Here is a 20,699-nt window from a genome sequence, read left to right as displayed (position 1 = left end):
GGAGACAAACCATAAGTGACTCTTAATCTCACAAAACAAACTGAGGGTTGCTGGGGGGAGGGGGGTTGGGAGAAGGAAGGTGGGGTTATGGACATTGGGGAGGGTATGTGCTTTGGTGAGTGCTGTGAAGTGTGTAAACCTGGCGATTCACAGACCTGTACCCCTGGGGATAAAAATATATGTTTATAAAAAATAAATTAAAAAAGAAAAAAGACTAAAGAGTTTAACTGACCAAAAAATAGATACCAAAAATAGGGGACTGAAATTTTCCTACTTGTGATCCCCATATTAAATATGGAGCAGTCTGCAATCACTTCATACACTACACACATGTGTGCATATGTGCATGCACACGTGCACACACACACACACACACACACACACACACTTTAATCTCTGTACAGTCAGAGGCATAGGAAGAGCCACAGAATTTAAGGGAGCTCATAGGTATATCACTGCAGACTGGAGAGGTTGTGGGCCTGTAGGTAATGGGATCTCAACTTCCCAACAGCCAGAGAGAGAGAGTACAATAAATCTCAGTCTCGTATATAGCACAGGACAAACTCTGGAGAACATACAGCTACAGCTCTTCTCCAGGGCAGCAGTCTGGGAATGACGATGATGCTTCTGTCGGATTCCCGTCAACAGGAAAAGACTTGGGAACCCTAAGGTCCAAATAGGTGTGACTTCGAGTCATCTCTAATTTGTTGGAAAAATCACAGAAATTGTGCAAGTGGAAAATGCCACGGTTGCCTAGCATAGGCATGGAATAGTGCCCATGATGGTCGACCTGAAAGACAGACGTTTATCGCCAAGGGAGTCTGCATTTCAGTCCAGGAAGTTGTAATGTAATAACCGTCAACACACTACCTCCTTCCCCCAAGAGGTTTGCTAAAGTAACATTTCCCCAAGTAATTGTACTGTTCAAATATTTCTCAAAATGATCATCCTTAGGAAAGTAGTATGTTTGCTTGTATCTGAATAAAGATTCTGTGGTCATGGCTAAGCCAATTATTTTATTCCACCTGACAATTCAAGGTAGTTATTGATTCTGCTTCTTTCTGAAGAAATTAGGAAGACCAGTGTGAGGTTACAGTAATGAGCCCTTCCGGAATACGCAGTCCTAAATGCCTAAATGTATTAACTAGTTAATCGGTGAGCTCTGATCCACAGTCACAACACAGAAGAATTTCACATTCCAATTTGGCTTCCAGAGGAAAAAAATGAAAGTAAATGAACAAAATGGACACATTTAATTAAGGATTACTTACTCAGAAGTTAGAAAAGCACTTGTTAATTACAAAAAAAAAAAAAAAAAGACATCGACAAATTATGCCTCCAATATAATTACACAGAGATAAAAATAAAGGTTAAAAAGAAAAAAAGCTAGAGATGAGCCTCCCTTACTTCAATTTGGGGCGTTAATATTTATAAACCATGGTTCACTTGGATAAATACTAACATTTCACTGGACTGAACTGTGATCTTAATTACTTCTGGTCTCTATTTACATATAAATTATACAGACACGCACATAGCTTTTAAACCTAATTTCAGTGGATTTCTATGACTGTCTGTAGGATGCTACTCCTCAGGTGATAGCACAAGGAAAGCACAACATTTTAGGACCTAAGCAGAACTTCTGAAAGATGGTACTTTGCCCACCGCATGGCCACGGGTCTGTCCCAGAGAAGATCGACCCTTGCCCTGCCCCTTCCCCTCACCCACTAAGCCACGGCCCCCAGGCCACACTCTCTGGGCCGTCCAGCAACATTCCGTCTTCATTTGCTTTTTTACCCTCCAGGGAACGCAACTGAATTGAAAGTAGTAGACAACCTATTAATATTTTCCTAATATATTTCTTCAACGAAATGGGAAACCCGCTGGCGACATGACTTTCAAAGCAGCATTATCCCAAATACAGGCTTTTTTTTTTTTAAACATCAAGGCAGAATCATCATCAATTCAGAAAGAGGACAGGTTTTAGCGTGTCATTAACAACCACGGCTGGCTGGCCGATGCAGAACACAAAGAAAGAAAAAACAAACAGCCACGACTACAAAGCCAGACCTATCATTATTACTTACACAACACACTGCACAAAATCCATTGTGGTATAAAAGAACAACAAAAAAGCCAGCAAGACCCTTCAATAAACCACAATTTGTACAAAGCAAATACTTTAAAAAAAAAAAAAAAAAAAGGTCTGTTACATTTCTCAGAGGCTGGGAATGAAGCTGTCCATCTGGAAACAGACAACTCATCAACAAACGTGTCACACATTTCCATGGCGATGCAGCCGTCGGGAACAGCACTTGCCAGCAAGCCTCAGCGCCGACGGATGGCGCGTTTCGGGTTCTGACAGTGCACCAGCCAGGCAAAAATCCCGTTTTCCTTTGTTTAAGGCACAGGGGAGTCAGTGTAGGACTCTGGGCCTCCTTCATCTAAGCCCCACACTGGAGGCAATTAGCACAGCCACCGGTAGAAGCCAGAACGTCCTGGCATCAGACAATATGCCAACTTGATTAAGAGGAGGGAGAGGCAGGACCATCTTCCTCTGGCTCCCTCACACCTGTTCACAATTTTTCTTTTCTTCCTGTTGATCTTGTCAGGTGGCCTATTAAAATGCACGTCAGGAACAGGAGGCTGACACCCCGTTCCGAACCCGTTCCCCCTTCTCTCTATGTAAACAGTCGCAAGCTATGCTAGTCAAAATAATTCTGGGGTAAAAGCAATGCACTGGTGATATTTTTAGCATTATATTCCCCATCCTACATCAGAGAGGGGCCGGATTGTTTTTGCGATGGCTCTGGCATGAAGATACCGTTTCCCACCAAATCTGTGGGCTTCATTTTGATGTACAGTTCATATATATATATATATATATATATATATATATATTGTGCGTGTGTGTGTGTGTGTATTTGTATGTGTATACAGTATTAGAGCTTTTAGAGCTAGGAAGGGATCAGCCGGCGGTACATGCTTTAGGCAGTATGGACTCATCCCATTTTCTGGATCCTGTCAATTCTTCCGTCATCAACAACTCACTGGCCCTATCCTAATTCTCCCAAGTTTTGCCATAAGTTTTACCTTTATAATCAAGCCAACGGGCTTTCAGATGAGGCTGTTAGATGGAGAGAAGTGCTGGAGTGAGTTTATAATGCCAGAATTATTAAAAAAAAAAAAAAAGTTAAGTTTTCACAGATGTATACATTAGATGGGGAAGGAAGAAAGCCAGAATGCCTTATATGCTATTCTCTCTAGCAAGAAGGGATCTTACAGTTGTTTGCTAAAATGGTGAAATTTGCATCTGCTTTCATACCTTCTTGCCCAGTCTTCTTTTGATCAATGACACAAATGTGGTAATAAATTTGTTTTCCAGGACTGTTCCAATTTCAAAAATTCTGTGTTAATGTCCGTGTTAACGTCCTCACATTAAGAATGTCCAACATCTGGGCATCTTAACTGAACGCTCTGGATTGCCTCTTTATCCAGAATCTGCATGAAGATTCTCTGGTAGACAATTATGATTTGCTCGGGAGAACATGAGAGCTTGGGAAAGATATTGCAAGAAGTATTTATAAACATAAGCCACTGGAAAGAAAACAACTATACTAACCTTACGGCAGACACTTGTTCCTCTGGGGTTCCTCCCATTGAATAGCCTATCTCCCAAACTAACTAAATTTGAGCCTTAAAATCCCAGTACAACTTCAAATTCTTGCTTAGGATCTTTATTTCCTTACTTGGTAGGTTTTTTCAAGAAGCAAGTATTCATAATGGCTAAAAGCTTGGCTTCTAGAGCCGGAATGCCTAGCCATACAACCCTGGGCAAGTTACTCATCCTTTCTGTGCCCTGATTTCTTCATTGGTAAATTGGGAATATCTACAGTACCTAATCTCACACACAGAGTCACATGAATTAATACATGAAGACAGTGCCTTGTCTATAGTAAATACTCCATATATGTTAGCTACTGCTTTCGAAAGCTCTGCTGGTTCTGCAGGGAATATTATTCCTAACGTACAAAATCCATCAAGATACAAAAAGAAAAGGTATAATATAAACATCACTAATTAATTAAACCAAAAATTGTGACCTAACTGCATTAACAAATGAAGAGAGAGGAAATGAGAAGGGGATTTATGATCCATTTATCATCCATAATAAGGCTTCAGTGTTTTTTCAGCCATGCACCTGTATTACTTTAATCAAAATACTAACTAAAGTACCATATTACTTCAGTTAGAATAATTTTGAAAGAATAATAAACAACTTCTATGACTGAGAAAAGAAAAGTGATCATTATTTAAGTGAAAACAGGGGTACAACAAAATGGCACCTCTCTATCTTCCCTTATGTCCTCATTCAACAGTTGCCATTGGCACCCCCCTGGCATAGCCTACCTTGAGGGCCAAGAGCAACAAGTGAGATCCCAACTAAAAACAGGCAGAATGACTGTTTTCCAGCCAGAAGAGTAGAGGCGGCTCTACAAACAAGCAACTGTAGACAAAGAGGCAAGACTCTCTGAAACTACAAACCAAAGATGGATCTGTGGGTCAAGTGCCGTGGGAAGACATGTCTTCTCACTTCGGGAGACTCCAGCTCACCCGCGGCACCTGCTTCCACTGGTTCCACTCAACAAACATCATGTACCGTCCGCTGGGTGCTAAGCCCTGGTCTTTCTCAGGTGTTCATCAGGCGTAGTGGACTACGCCTGTGTTGTTACTCAAACTGTCTGGCACACAGAAGGTGTTTAATAAAGTCTTCTTTAAAAAAGAGAGAAAAAAGCAGAGAGCTGACTTTAGTTCATACATGTATAACTATTTCCCTTAATCAGTGAATGCTTCAGTCCTGTTTGTCTCAGGGTTACATTTTTTTTTTCCTGCTAGATTTTCCAAGGAAGAAAAAGCATCTCTAAATGAAAAGAAAAAAAAATCCCCTTCTTTGCATTTTTTTTTGCATCCAATTGCAATGGGTGTGAAACTGCTTTCAAGTCCATTTTTGGTTTATGGATGTCCTCAATGTGACATTGAGGGTGTCACATAAAACAGTGCCTTGTCTATAGTAAGTACTCAATATATGTTAGCTAAATATTTGTTATTATATGTTATCACATTGCTAAAAATGTACCTGAACTATACAGGCACATCACAGACGTAATGTGGGTTCAGTTCCAGACCACTGCCATAAAGCAAATATGTAATAAAGTCAGTCAAATAAATGTTTCGGTTCCCCACGAAGATATAGAGATTGTTTATACTATATGATAGTCTATTAAGTACACAATAGCATTAGGTCTAAAAAAATCCAATGTACATACCTTAAACTTAGAAATACTTTATTGCTACCTGTAACACTTTCTGCTGGGTTCATGGGGTAGAGTGGAAGCAACACAATTTTTCAATATTAGAAACAATTAAGGAGGAATAAGTTTAGATCATTTGCCAAAACAGCAATCAATATATTTCCTGCAATTTGACTTCAAGGGCCCTACCATAAAGAAACTGTATCCCAAAGATTACAGGCGATGTCCATATTTGGGTGGAGGTCAAGGAAGTCCAACCAAAAGAACTGGATTGACTAAATGTGACAAATCCGGACTGAACAAACGTTCTTTGTAAAAGGGCTACTTTGGAGATTATGATTCTGACTTTGGAGGCACTATGTGATTGGCAGTGGAAGGAATTACATGTAAAATTCCTAAAATATGTATTGACGTTTGAAAAATAATAAATAAAAATAAAAATACTTCATTGCTAAAAAATGCTCATCATCATCTGGAGCTTTTAGCAAATCAGAATCTTTATGAGTGGAACTCGATGTTGATGGCTGCTGACTGATCGGGGTGGTGGCTGCTGAACTCTGGGTTAGCTTAGGCAATTTCTTAAAATAAGACAGCAGAAAAGACTGCCACCTCAAAAGCAACGTCCTTTCATGAACAATTTCTCTGTAGCATGCAATGCTGCTTGACAGCATTTTATACACAAGTAGAACTTCTTTCAAAATCAGAGTTGATCCTCTCCAACACTGCTGTTGTCAACTAAAGCTATGTAATATTCTATCTATCCACACATCTACCCAACCATCCATCTGTCTATGTATTTATCTATCCAACCATCCATCCACCTATGTGTCTATCTAATCATCCATCCATCCAGCTACATGTCCATCCATCCATCCATCCATCCATCCATCCATCCATGTATAAATGTATCTATCCATCCATCCATCCATGTATATATGTGTCTATCTATCCATCCATCCACCCTTCCTCCCATCTATGTATCTATGTACCAGTCTATGAATCCATCCATCCATCCATCTATCTTTTGTTGTCATTTCAACAGGCTTCACAGCATCTTCACCAGGAGGAGATTCCATCTCAGGAAAACACTTTGCTTATTCATAGTAAGCAGCTCCTTAGCCACTCAACTTTGATCATGAGATTGTAGTAATTCAGTCCCATCGTAAGGCTCCATTTCGAATTTTAGTTCTCTTGCTATTTCACCACATCTGCAGTCACTTCCTCCTCTGAAGTCTTAAGCCCCTTTCTAAGTCATCCATGAGGACTGCAATCACTTTTTCCGAAATCCTGTTCCTGTTGGCATTTAGACCTCTTCCATGAATCACATAGGCTCTTAATGGCATCTAGAATGGAGAATCCTTTCCGGAAGGCTTTCAGCTTACTTTTTCCAGATCAGAAAACCCATCTCTCTATGGGAGTTACAGCCCTATGAAATGTATTCCTTAAGTGATAAGACTTGAAAGTCAAAATTATTCCTTGATCCACAGACTGCAGAATGGATGTGTTAGCTGACATTAAAAACAACATTCGTCTCATTTTATGTCTCACCCTCCTGGGTGAGCAGGTATAACGTCAATGAGTGCTAATATTTTGAAAACAAAAACAAAAACTTTTTTTTTCTGAGCAGATCTCAATAATGGGCTTAAAATAGTAAACATGTTATAAACAGATGTGCTTGTCATCCAAGATTTGTTGTTCCATTTCTAGAGCATGGGCTGAGTATATTTACCATAGTTCTTAAGAGCCAGGGATTTTCGGAATGTGAAATGAGCACTGGCTTCAACTTCAAGTCACCAGCTGCATGAGTCCCTAACAAGAGTCAGCCTGTCCCTGGAAGCTTTGAAGGCAGGAACTAACTTCTCCTCTCTAGCTATGAACGTGCTAGCTGGCACCCAGAAGGCTGTCACATCTACACTGGAAATCTGTTGTATCGTGTAGCCACCTTCATTGATTATCACAGCTAGATCTTCTGGATAACTTGGTACAGCTTCACCATCAGCGCCTGTGGCTTCCTCCTGCACTTTTGTTATGAAGATGGCTTCTCTCCTTATGCCTCACATCATGAACTAACTTCTGCTAGCTTCCAACTTTTCTTCTGCAGCTTCCTCAGTCTTCATAGAATGGAAGAGAGTTAGGGTCTTGCTCTGGATTAAGCTTTGGCTTAAGGGAATGCTGTGGCTGCTTGGATCTTCTATGCAAACCACTCCAACTTCCTCCATCACAACAGTAAGGCTGCTACACTTATCATTTGTGTGTTCCCCGGAGTACAGCACTTTTAATTCCCTTCAAGAACCTTTCCTTTGCATTCACGATGTGGCTATTTGGTGCAAGAGGCCTGGCTTCCAGCCTATCTTGTCTCTTGACGTGCCTTCCTCCTAAGCTTAAGCACTTTCAGTGTTTGATTTCAAGTGAGAAACCTGTGACTCTTCCTTACACTCAAAGACTTGGAGGGCAGTTGGGATATCCACTGCCCCAATTTCAATATTGTGTCTCAGGGGCTAGGGAGGCCCAGGGATGGGGAGGGACGTGGGGGATATCCCCCATTGATGGCTGGCCAATAAAGCACTCAGAATACACACAGCATTTACCGATGACATCCCCATCGTACATGGGTGTGGCCTGTGGTGCCCCAAACAATGACAAATAGTAGCATCGAGATCACTGATCACATATCATCATGACAAACATAATAATAATAACGATGAGGTTTGAAATATTCCAAGAATTACCAGAATGTGACCCAGAGACACAAAGTGAGCAAATGCTGTTGGAAAATGGTGCCAACAGACTTGCTGGAGGCAGGGTTGCCACAGACCTTTGATTTGTTAAAAAAAAAAAAAAATCTGCAAAGTGCAAAGTGCAATAAAGCACAATAAAATGAAATGAAGCATGCTTGTATCTCACTGGGCTCTGCTTCTGAACTTGCCTCACCCCTCCTGTCATCCTCTTCTTACAACACATTTTGTGTTTCTTATTTTTGCAGCAGTGGGTCGGGGCCTGATATCTGCTGGTTGAATAGAATTTTCACTGCAGAGCAGAGAAGAGTGAAAACTTTGATGACTTCAGCATAGCTAACCCTCCTGCACTTCTAAACCCTCCCCCTCTTGAGAGCTCGTACTGGGTGTATCTAAGAAGCTGCTGTGTGCTAGGTTCTGTGACAAGCAATGCAGGGGTTACGGATGTAGCTGGAAGTGCCAAGGAGAACTGGCTGTCTGGAGGGGAAGGTTCATGCTCTCAGCGCCCCTGTCCTATCCTATCCGAAGCACATTCCTCAGCACGCACAGACTGACCCCATTCCACTCGGCCATTCCTCACCAGGGCTGATTCTAAATCTGGAACAATCTTAGGCGAGCCAGAGACCGGGTTGAAGGTGCTCATAGACCATTATCCATTCTCTGAGTCAGGCAGTTCCTTAGTGATAATTACTGTACCTTGCTTGTAGAAAGTGATTTTGCCCTCTCCAATGTAATTATTATTAAGCAATTTCTAGGGTAATTATAAACTGCCCATTCTAAATGTTTTGAACATTTCAAAACAAGGCTTTGGTACATTTAATAGAAAACACTCTCAGTTCTTTTCAAATCCACCTAATAAAGGGAAAGTGATTTCAAATTAAGATTGTTTGACACATTATGTGCTAATGATCTAAAAATAGGAGTTGTTCAAAAGTAACAAGCAAGAAAATTAAATGTTTAGGCTTTATATGTGTGGAGAATAGACATGGAGAGGTCTGGCCCTGGAGGGTTCTACTAGGGGAAGTAGGAATATTGTACATATTTGTACATATCTCCCATGATTTCAAAATCCCCACACGTTAATGTCACAAAGAGCAATTCTCCTAGGCCTACTGTATCCTCATTCTCTAGTGAAACCTAATGCTTGCTTGTATTTGAAAACCAGAGAGAAAAGGCCTTGGGGGGTGCTGATTCCATTTAGTCTGGCTTCAGTGGTGTAAAACTCATTTCAGCACCCTTGTCCATAAAGGGTACTATCCTTTCCAAAAATAGGCAATGAATTGAAGGGTGGAAGTGGTACCTAGTTTTTATTTTAGTTTGAGGACACCGAGCACTTTTCCATGTGTTGATATCAGTCATTTGTACTTCCGTCTATGCGAAGCATCACTTTGTATCTGTTGCCCTTTTTTTCTTATTGGAGTTATATTGTTTTTCTTACTGACTGCTATGAGCTCTTTGAAAACTAAACCTATTTAGGACACACTTCTGGACTAAAACGGTCTGGGCAAAAACACCCTTGATTTCAGTTTGGACATGGGAAAGTGGAAGGAACTAGTGGCTTTCTGTCTTGGAGTCAAGTGTGGGGGTATCCTGTGCTGCTCTTCTGTGTTTCTTTCCTTCAGCATATTTACTGGGCACCTACGATCTGCCAGAGAATATACTGTTCAGTCCTGGGCATTATGTCTAGGAGGAGAAAGCGTCCCTGTTCTGAAGAGCGCACAGCGTCTTCTGGAGGAGTGGGTGAGGAAGACACAGGAAAATAGGAAAGGAAGGACACAGTCTCTATAGCTATGTATGGGGTGGTTGTGATAAAAGGGAGATAAAAGGGTGAGACCCGCTAAGAAAGGCTGGGGAGAGCCTTGGAGGAGGTGACATATCTCAGTGGAGTCCTGAGGAACACTAGTGTCGGGAAGAAGGACAAGTTCAGGCAACAGGCCGGTGAGTACAGAGGCCCAGTGAGGCAAATGGGAACTACAAGCAATTCAATATGGCCGACATGAAGCATTCCAGGGGGGCACAATAATGTTAAGAGCTGATAGGACCAGTCCAGGAAGACCTGATATGCAAGTCCCACTGAAGAGTCAGCCTCTATTCTGAATTGAATGGTGGTAGACTTGCTGCCCCAGTGCCCAGCACTGAGGCCACCAGGTCAACTATCTGTCCTTTGGACTGTCCTTAACCATCTCTTCTGAAGAGTCTCCAACCACCGTAATCCAAGGCTTTCTGCCTCTCTCTGAAAGAAGCTGCAGCAAAGGAAGAATGAATGTACATCTTGAAATGGGCCAGTTGGTAGAGGAAGGTTAGGAAGAACACAAAAGTAAGACAGGGAAAGAGCCAGAGAGAGAATTCATAGAGAGTTTTAAGACAGTGGAGTCTTTATCTTGGATTCAGCTGATGGGTGCTGGTGGGGCACTGGTGAGGCATCAGTGGGGCACCCCATATGCCAGAATGTTTCCTGTCTCCCCCAACAGGTATGTCTTCAACTGGAGACAGGATAACACTAAGAATAGGGAGTGGTTGAGATGGGGGATGTATAATCTCTCCTAGGAGCAAAAAAGAATGCCACTGACTCCGATGCCAGTTCTTTCTCCTTCAACAGGACAACAGATCACTCCAGATGGAGCACTGGTTTCAAAAGGCCTTTCTCTTCCAGACCTGCCTTTGTGACTTCCCAGCTGCGTGCCATGGAAGCAGGGCACCTCTCTTAGTGAACTGTGTGTGCTGGGATGTGTGCATGGGGTGCTTGTGGTCCCGTAGCATTCTTAGGTCTTGTCCATGTCTTCGAGAGGACAGGATGAGGGGCGCCCACTGCTGCAAGGATGAGAGGGTGCTAAAGCTTCTCTCACTATAGCACCTTTAATAATTAACACTCGACCTACACGCCCCATTCCCGAATCATATAATCATTTCAGAGGCCAGACAACACATTTCCCTCATTCATTTGGGGTTCATTACTCAGTGACCAGGAACTATTATCCAGTCTTTAAGGGCCCCTGGACATTCATCTCCTGACAAGTTCCCACAAAGACACACAACCAGATCCAAATCGAGCCCGGATTCCTTTATGAATGCGTATGCACACTGAGGTTTTCAAATGGGGGGGTAATTTCTACACCATCCAGTAATAATTCCCAATCAAGAAATAAAATGAGTGGTCGAGGAAGATCCAGAGCCGCTTTCAGAAAAGAGGGCATGCGTGGTTGTTCTGACAACAATTTATCAAGTTTCTCAAGAGCCCTGCTCGGACTTTTCCCTAGTACCGGTTCTCCACCCATCATGGCCGCAGGGACTCTTGAAAAGTTGGAGGCCCGGGAATTCCTCTCTGCTCTTCTCCACCAGCCTCCTGTTATCTTAGATTAACATTCGTGATAAAAGTCTGCCCAGTCACCTAGGCTCTCTTCTGCAGACTTAATCCTCATGTCAGCTCTAAGAGGCAGGAATCATGCCCCCTTTCTGCAGATGCAGAGATCAGCCTTTGATTGGCTGGTCTAGTGGGAACGCTGGTGCAGATCCAGGTTAGTCTGAGCTGGGGGCCATGTTCTTAACCACCAAGTCAGTTATTTATTTATTTATTTTTTAAACCACAAAGCACAGTACATAATTATTTACTTAATTATTTAAATATTTAAATAAATTTAATTAATAATTAAATCACTAAATAATTATTCACAGTAAATATTATTTGGGGAGATAATATAGGCATAAAGTATGAATGGGTTCAGACAGAACTTGGATAAATGTGTAAATCACAGAGATATGAATAAAAGTTACAAAGACATCTAACCTTGGAAAGTAACATCAGGGAAAATGCTAGCCCCTCCCTTGTCAGGTCTCTGGAAGCTTTATCAGTGGAAGATAGCATCCCTGTGCTCTTAAAGTTAGGAACTAATATGCCATCCAAAGTAAGAGGTACATGAAACCTTTGTGAAAATGGCGATTTGACCACCACTGTACTTAACAGCGGAAAACTGAGCTTTTCTCCAACATGTAATTACTGCAATGTCTTCACAAAAACTTGTGTTTTGAGAGATAACTTAATGTTAAGGCTTCTGCTATACTACAACTCTGATATGTGGTCATTAAGACCAAGGAATAAATCAAGGACCTCTTCCGTCACTGGAGTGAGACAGAGGAGGCAGGGGAGGGGGCAGGAGAGGGGAAAAAAGAGAAGACGAGGCGGAGGAGGAGGTTAGAGAAGAGGAAAGGAGAGCTGCCATTTACAGAGCCCTCTGGTGTTCCAGATCCAGCTCTGAAAACCTGACATACGACAGCCCATTCCATACTCCAAGGGCTCCAGGAAGTAGAGTCATCAATGTCTCTATCATACTCAAAAGGAAACTGAGGACAGAGCAATCATTCACCTAGCTGAACGACATAGTGAGTGGTGGGATGGGCCCAGGTCTTGAACCCAGCCCGTGTGACTCACACCCATGCTCTCATTCAACTCTCCCACAAATGTATAGTAAAGTGAATTTCTGAGAAAAAGAGAAATTCTTTTTGTGTAGAGAACTGTTACAAGTTTCCACACTGCGTACTCTGTATCTGAATGGAAGATTCAGGCACCCTTAAGATAAGCCTTTTCAAGTCAGTCATTAAGAACTGTATTATCATAAAATAAGGCTGAAAGTAACAGGAACGGTAAACTGTTAGGGTAAACTATAAGGTAGTAACAAATACTTCTCAAGAGGTAACGAACCGAGCGGCTCACATGCCCTCCGCTGTTTATGCAGTTGATAAAATTCCACTGGTCTCAAAAGGACCTGAAATGTGAGTTGTTTTTCTAGGGCTGGCAGTCACTTTCTGCTGATTCATTTGCAGTCAGCTCCTCACAACGTCCAAGATCAATGGTCGTGAATTTGCACAATGGCTCTGCAGGATGAGGAATTCCAACGACCATTCCAGAAACTCTCTCCCATTTAATGGGTGCCGGCCACAGCCAGCTAAACCACTGAACAATTTTGTCCGGTGGCTCTGTGTGTGTGTGTGTGTGTGTGTGTGTGTGTACGCATGCGTGGGTGTGTGTAAGGAAGAAGTGCATTTTAATGTCCATTAGACTTCATTCCTTTCGTTGGGTTCCGACTTACATGGATTTCTGTTAAGGAAAAGATTCCCAGATAATAACGAGCACAGAAAGCAGTGTTAGCATTCGGGCCTCCAGCACCCCACTGCCGAGCCGCCTTACTGAGGAACTGCCTGAGGCCAGACCTGCTTGGGTGCTTCTGGGCTGCAGTCCGGGGAAGGGGTGAGGAGGTTGGTGTGAGAGCGGCAGCAGGCCGGTTCATACCACAAGGGGGAGGATTGATAAGAGAATTGTTAAGGCCAGGCACAGGAAGGCTCCGGGGGCGGCTGGAGGGGAGAGTTTTGTGGAAGATGAGACAGGGAAAGAGGGAGATTTCCTGAGGGAGTAAACGGGAGACAGACAAAGTCACCCGAGAGCTAGAGACTTATGGCTGTAGACTTCAGGATGCTGTGCTGTGGTTCATGAATGGGAATGCCTTGTGACTTTCTGAGATTATTCAGTAAAAACGTAACTTGCTTTTCAATGATCTTTAATGTTTCTTTTAATACGTCTCTGGATGGAAGCTGGCGTTCAGGGGCCTGACTCAGTCTGGCTTAGACAACCATGAGTGGCAGCAGAATCATGAACAAGAACAGAAGGAGCCTGGATAGAGTCATTTCCAGTTAAAGTCGTTCCCAAGTTTGTAAGCACTGCCACTGCATTTTGAAAATGGAAAGCTAAAATACACTGTGTGATAAAATAGTGTAGCCTCTCTACTTCGGAAAAATACTCATGACCTGTCTTTCACGGCAACGATCTCCTGAAAGCAATGCACACACTCATGGAGAAAGGCCGTGCAGTGTTTAGCGAGGGCGCTCGAACACGCACAGAAGGGACACAAGGGCTCTCGCGCCTCTCCTCTTTGACAAGTCTGTAGATCTCTTCTCGCAAGAGCTTCATTCACATAAAACAAAAGATCATTTTCAGTTGCTATGAATCGCCAAGTTATCTTCCTCTCAGAGAGGAAAGTGGGCTCTGACAGCTTGAGGAGTGATGTGCCTGGGTGAGGGGGACAGCATGCTCGAGGACAGTGCAATGGCAAGCGGCGCAGCATGTAAGATCACACCGTCTTCCGCAGCCCGTTTCGTTGGCACGAGCCTGTTTTAGTAACCCGTTCTGCTCAACGGGTTTGTGAAAGACAGTGGGCGTTTTGATTATTTATCTTTCGGGGAGAGGGGATGACGATTCATTCATAAGGGCATCAGAGGGGTTCAATTAAATTCAAATCGACTGACTTGAGTGACAGTGGCCAGGCAGTCTCTTGTAGTGAGAACCCAAGGACCAGAACTGATGGAGAGATGGTCCTCAGGGACTCTCACCCACCATCTACACGTAAGCTATCTAAATGTGTATCAGGGGGCACCTGGGTGGCTCAGTGGGTTAAGCCTCTGCCTTCAGCTCAGGTCATGATCCCAGAGTCCTGGGATCGAGCCCCACATCGGGCTCTCTGCTCAGCAGAAAGCCTGCTTTCCCCCCTCTCTCTGTCTGCCTCTCTGCCTACTTGTGATCTCTGTCTGCCAAATAAATAAATAAAATCTTTAAAAATAAAAAAACAGATATGTATTAGGATCGCAAAACTTCTTAAAGCTGACATTCCATTTTGGCTCCTCAAGAGGGATGTACAGAAGCAAACAAGACAAAACACAACAAAAAACCCTGCTGTATCATCTGATACATGTCAGAATGGCAATTATCAAAAAGACAAAAAATAGCAAGTGTTGATGAGTCTGGAGGAAAAAAGAGAACCCTCGTGCACTGTGGGTGGAAATGTTAATTGGTGCGGCCACTATGAAAAGTAGTATGGCGGTTCCTGAAAAAATAAAAAAATTAGAACTCTCATATGATCTAGAACTCCCACTTCTGTGTGTATATCTAAAGGAAAGGAAATCAGAATCCTGAAGAGCTATCTGTACTCCCGTGTTCACTGCAGCACTATTCACAAGAGCCAAGGTATGGACATGTCTACTGACAAAGTAATGGTGAAAGAAAATGTCACACACACACACACACACACACACACACCCCATACACTGGAATATTACTCAGTTGTGAGAAAGAAGGAAATCCTAACATTTGTGAAAACCCAGATAGATCCTGAGGGCATTATGCTAAGTGAAATAAGTTAGAGAAAGTTAAATATGGATGGTATCACTTATATGCAGACTCTAAAAATGTTAAACTCACAGAAATAGAGTAGAATGGTGGTTGGTAGTAGCTGGGGGGGTGGGGGAAATGGGGAGCTCTGGGTCAAAGGGTACCACTTTCGGTCATAAGATAAAGAAGTTCTGGGGATATACGGTACAGAATGGTGACTATAGTTAACAATGCTGTATTATATACTTGACAGTTGCTAAGGGAGTAAATCTTAAGTGCTCTCACCACATACACAAAAAACAGTAATTATGTGAGGTCACAGACAGACATGTTAACTGACCTTATTGTCTTAACCACTTTCCAATACACATGTGTACCAAATCATCAGGTTGTAAGCCTTCAATTTATACAATGCTACAAGTCAATTACACATAAATAATGCCAAGAAAAAACGTGACCCCCCCCCAAAAAAAAACCTGCTGTAATTTCTAAGACTTTGGATGACTTAACTCAGACATTTTTAACGTAGGGAAGTATGAAAGGCCCACACATTTTTATACACACACAAAGGAGAATTTGGGAGGCCAGCTCACAGAGAGGCACAAAATAGCCATAGGTTTTTGGCACGTTCGTACCCCTTTCTTTCAGCTAGCTTTCTGAGATGTTGCTTGGACTCAAAGGCCTAAGTTTGGTAAAATCTCAGAGTTCAAAGATTTTCAAGTAATAATGTAAGACCTGGACGTGGTTCAAGGTTTGTTTTACTTTGGGTCACATCTGAAGCAGCACGTGTAGTTCAAAGAGGCCTTGCAGCCAATCAAGGAGTAATTATGGCTCCATGGCCTTTCACACCTCTGCCACGGCAGTTTCCAGAAACAACCTCAATCACCATCTGGGACATCTGTTCCCTATGGAATGAGCCACATCCCCCACTCTAAGGTGGGTTTTGGGTCTTGAAATCTGTCCTAGACTAGGACTTCGGCTCTCCCCTTACCTTGGGGACAAGCTAGAGGTTATTCACTTGTTTTCTCAGGATGCCCTCTGGGTAGCTCTGACCTTGGCTGACCAAATCTACTCTAATCATCCCTCTCTGACCTCCTCCCTTTTCTACCCCATCCAGTTGGCCATCTAATTTCTTCTTCCACTTCCGATCAACTTCTCCTCTCTCCACAACCTGTGTGGAGTTCAAATCAAGCCCCCTACTCCCCCAAGACCAACTTTCTGCAAAGAGTGACATTTACACATTTACCACATCTTTTCAAAGTTGACTTTTTTCTTCTGGAAGATTCTGATGAGCACAAAAGAGTAACTTTTGTGGAGTACCTCGAAGCATAGGGATGCGGTTACAAGGTGATGGAGGTGGTGGGGGGCTGGGCAGGACGAGGAGGGAGGTACTGAGAGCATTCGTTCCTTAAAAGGTAACAGTGCAAACGGGAAAAGAGATCCCAATGGAAAATTATCTGGGGGTTTGGTATGTTTTATTTGTGTGTATCTGTTTTCATGCCTCATAGGATGCTGCTCCTATTCTGGGGAGATGGGAAAGATAACTGAATGGGGATGGCAGATATATCTGAAGCAAACAGAACAGGAACATGGACCACAGCTCAGAGCAGGGGAAGAAGAAACTAGAGCTCAGAGTTCCGCGAGGAACAAAGAGGGCAGGAATAAGGGTCAGCGCTGGGGGCCAGGGAGAGAGCGGCAATCAAGGGAAGGGAGGGGAGAGCAGACACTGCCTCCTGAGGGACCTGTAGCCTTTAACCCACTTGCTAAAAATGAAAAAAAAAAACAAGTCATGTCTGAAGATCACAATTAGGCTGACTGAAATGAAACATGCTGGTTTCTATCAGAGCCGATGAAATAAATGCTCAAGAGAAGAAGCAACTCATCCTAGAGCTTTCAGAGTCCTGAAGTGACTCTCTTTACCTGGGCCATGGCCCACACCTATGTACGGCCAAGCACCATCACCACAGAACCGAACCCGGGGCATTTTATCCCTTACAGACCCTATCTTGCAAAAGTCTTTACTTGTACAATACCATGTTGCTAAGTCTCAGAACAGTCTTTGCTTCAGAACCTATAAACCTTGCCTTGCTTGAACCACTTACGGGGCCTCTACTGTACATAATACCCCCCAGCACTCCCGCTCCCTCACTGAGAAACCTGCAGATGAGATGAGCTCTAATAAAGACCACATTTCATCATCCCCTGAATGTACCCAGAATGTGCCCACATCACGACCTCCACTGACACCTCCCCCAGGCCCCACCACCGTCCCCTCCTGCCTGACCCCGCCTCTAATCATCGCCTGCTTCCTCCTTGCCCTGTACAGTCTATGCCCAGCACGGCAGCCAGATTAAGCCTTTAGATTAAACCCAAAACCGGACTATATTACGCCCTAACTCCCTCAATCACAGAGTGAGGTGATCAGCCATCACGCTCCTGGCAAGAAGACCTCACTCAGGCTTTTTCCTGGAACCCTCCCCCAGGCTCCCTCGCACGGATTTGGCCCTACTGTTCCTCTGCCTCAACCACTTTGTTCCTGGGTGTTCTTGTGGCTTTTGCTCCCTTACTGCAGGTCTCTGCTCAAAAGGTCAACGACTCAGACAAACCTTCTCTGACCTATGCATTTAAAGTAGCTATCTGTCACTCTGTGTCCCTTTATTTTTTCATTGCACGTATCCCCATCTGACCGGGTATTATCTGTCTCTCTGCTTAGTGTCTGTCACTCCCTAAGATGGGAGCCAAATGAGGGTGGTTACTGGCTCACGACATGTTACATCCCCTAGGAAAAGCCAGTTTATAGCAATGGATCAATAAATATCTCTGAAATGAGTAACTGATTTTCAGAGTTCCATCGGAGTTAAAAGCATATTGTTTTTCATTTCAACACTTGGGAATTGAGCAATCACATTAGGGGAAACAGCCAAAGAACAAAGGAGGAAAGCCATGGTCAAAACTCAAGGTCTAGGGGCACCCGGCGGCTCAGTTGTTGAGTGGCTGCCTTTGGATCGGGTCATGATCCCAAGGCCCTGGGATTGAGCCCTGCATCAGGCTCCCTGCTCCATGGGAAGCCTGCTTCTCCCTCTGCCTGCCACTCCCCCTTCCTGTGTTCCCTCTCTTGCTGTGTCTGTCTGTCCAACAAATAAATAAAATCTTTAAAAAAAAAAAAAACTCAAGGTGTAAACACTTTTTTTTTTAAAAAGAAGATTTATTTATTTATTTAAGAGAGAGCACAAGTGAGGGCAGGGGCAGGGGGAGAGGGAGAAGCAGACTCCCCACTAAGCAGGGAGCCCTGTTACAGGGCTCATCCCTGGGATCATGACCTGCGCTGAAGGCAGACGCTTAACCGACTGAGCCACCCAGGTGCCCCAAGGTCTAAACACATTTAAATTAAAAAAAGAAAAATTCTTGGGCGCCTGGGTGGCTCAGTGGGTTGGGCCGCTGCCTTCGGCTCAGGTCATGATCTCAGGGTCCTGGGATCGAGTCCCGCATCGGGCTCTCTGCTCAGCAGGGAGCCTGCTTCCTCCTCTCTCTCTCTCTCTCTCTGCCTGCCTCTCTGCCTACTTGTGATCTCTCTCTCTGTCAAATAAATAAATAAAATCTTTAAAAAAAAAAAAAAAAAAAAAAAAGAAAAATTCTTGAGTAAGAGAAGGCAACCAGATGTAAAGCAGTCACGAAAAATGCCAAAATGCTGATGCAACATTAAACGTAAAACACTATTTCACATATCATTGGATGATATCTTCTTTGGTCAAGGATCAAAGTCAACAGTGTCATTTATACAGTGAAGCAGGGTACGTGCAGCGAGAAGGGAATTTAAATGCAATTCAGCTTGTTGTGCATGTGGTTTCCAAAATGGAAATGAAACTTAATCCAAAGAGAGATCTGTACCAGTATGGCCTTGTCTCACAATTTGAAAACTTCATCAGTTTCATAGATTGCTATTACAGTGCTCTGGTTTTTCCATTTGCCCTTTCTCTTCTGACTTGCAGTCTTAATAGCCATGCACACAGCTTTTGAACTATGTTTTAAATGAAAATGTAAGTATCGGGGCGCCTGGGTGGCTTAGTGGGTTAAAGCCTCTGCCTTTGTTTTGGCTCAGGTCATGATCTCAGGGTCCTGGGATCGAGGCTTCGGGCTCTCTGCTCAGCGGGGAGCCTGCTTCCCTTCCTCTCTCTCTGCCTGCCTCTCTGCCTACTTGTGATCTCTGTCAAATAAATAAATAAAATCTTAAAAAAAAAAAGAAAAGAAAATGTAAATATCATTTACATAGTAATGTAAGCATGGACTATGATTTCTAAGGAAGTGAACTGCGCACATCGCATCCCACACAGCCTCCCTCTTCACCCATTCCTTTCCCCAGCAATGGCCTTTCTAGCTAAGAAACTTTATGCCACCTTTTAAAAACCATGAAAGACCATTTTTGAAACGTACTGTTAATTATGTTAGTGGAATATTATTTATGTATATATTTAATATTATGGCCACGAGACTTTTATCTCTTTTTTTTAAGATTTTTAAAATTTATTTGTCAGAGAGAGAGAGCACAAGCAGGGGGAACAGCAGGCCGAGGGAGAAGCAGACTCCCTGTTGAGCAGGGCACCTGGTACAGGACTTGATACCAGGACTCTGGGATCATGACCCAAGCCCAAAGCAGTTGCTTAATTAACCAACTAAGTCCAGGAGTCCCGAGACTTTTATCTCTTTGTTTTCCTTTAGAATTTGGCTTTGGTGAGTTTTGACTCTCTCTTACCCTTTTAAAATCCAGCAGAAGCAACAGAGTCCTATGTAAGTTAATAAACAAAACCATCCTCTGAAAGTGACCAGCTTACAGAATAGTCTTTGCCAAAGTCAGCAACCTGGGAAATTAAATATTCTGTTTGCCTAAATTTTATTTCAGACTATCTTCTATCAAATATTTCATTATTCCTTTCAAATAACAGAACCCATGGATGTCAACCACTACTTCCAACAACACTTGAAAACGGAAAGTCAGCAGCATGAGTGTCACACTGACTAGCAGCTCCACAACATCAACACAAGCCAGCATCTCTGGATGAAAGATCAACAGAAAACCAGCCCGCCAGGATGAAACAGGACAGTACCCCACACTTCCACCTTCTCACCTTCTAGCTCACAGGAAGGCCTTGAAGCTACAGAAGATAATCATGTGTCTAATTTTTCAGAAGAAAAAAAAAATGATATCACAAGGTAATCAACACCTTGGCCAACTTGGGACCATAAAGCTGGTAGCTGTGAACACTACCAGCCTCACTGTTTTTCTTTAAAAAAACAAAAAAACAGCATCAAAAAAATATCATGTATAATCTTTTCAATGACCCACGGCTTAAGAGAAACCAAGAGCACAGAGTTGCGTGACCATAATCTGGGGAGCTGGTAGGGTGGAACCTTTGAGCATTAGTTCAGCACGCCTACAGGATCACCTAAGTTCAACATACTCACTCCCAAGACGGAGAAAGAAGCTCACAGGTCACCTTGTAG

The 20,699-nt window shown here is 43.1% G+C and overlaps 1 protein-coding gene across 1 annotated transcript in view; it reads right to left on the bottom strand.

The window, feature by feature from the left end:
• Positions 1–20,699, bottom strand: part of C14H1orf21 (chromosome 14 C1orf21 homolog) — a 221,419-nt gene that overhangs the window by 105,306 nt on the left and 95,414 nt on the right. The window lies entirely within an intron of this gene.

The sequence above is a fragment of the Mustela lutreola genome, chromosome 14 (assembly GCF_030435805.1).
Source record: "Mustela lutreola isolate mMusLut2 chromosome 14, mMusLut2.pri, whole genome shotgun sequence".
NCBI lineage: Eukaryota > Metazoa > Chordata > Mammalia > Carnivora > Mustelidae > Mustela > Mustela lutreola.
The sequence above is the reverse complement of the archived record's forward strand: the minus strand, read 5'-3'. Positions and strand labels throughout refer to the sequence as shown.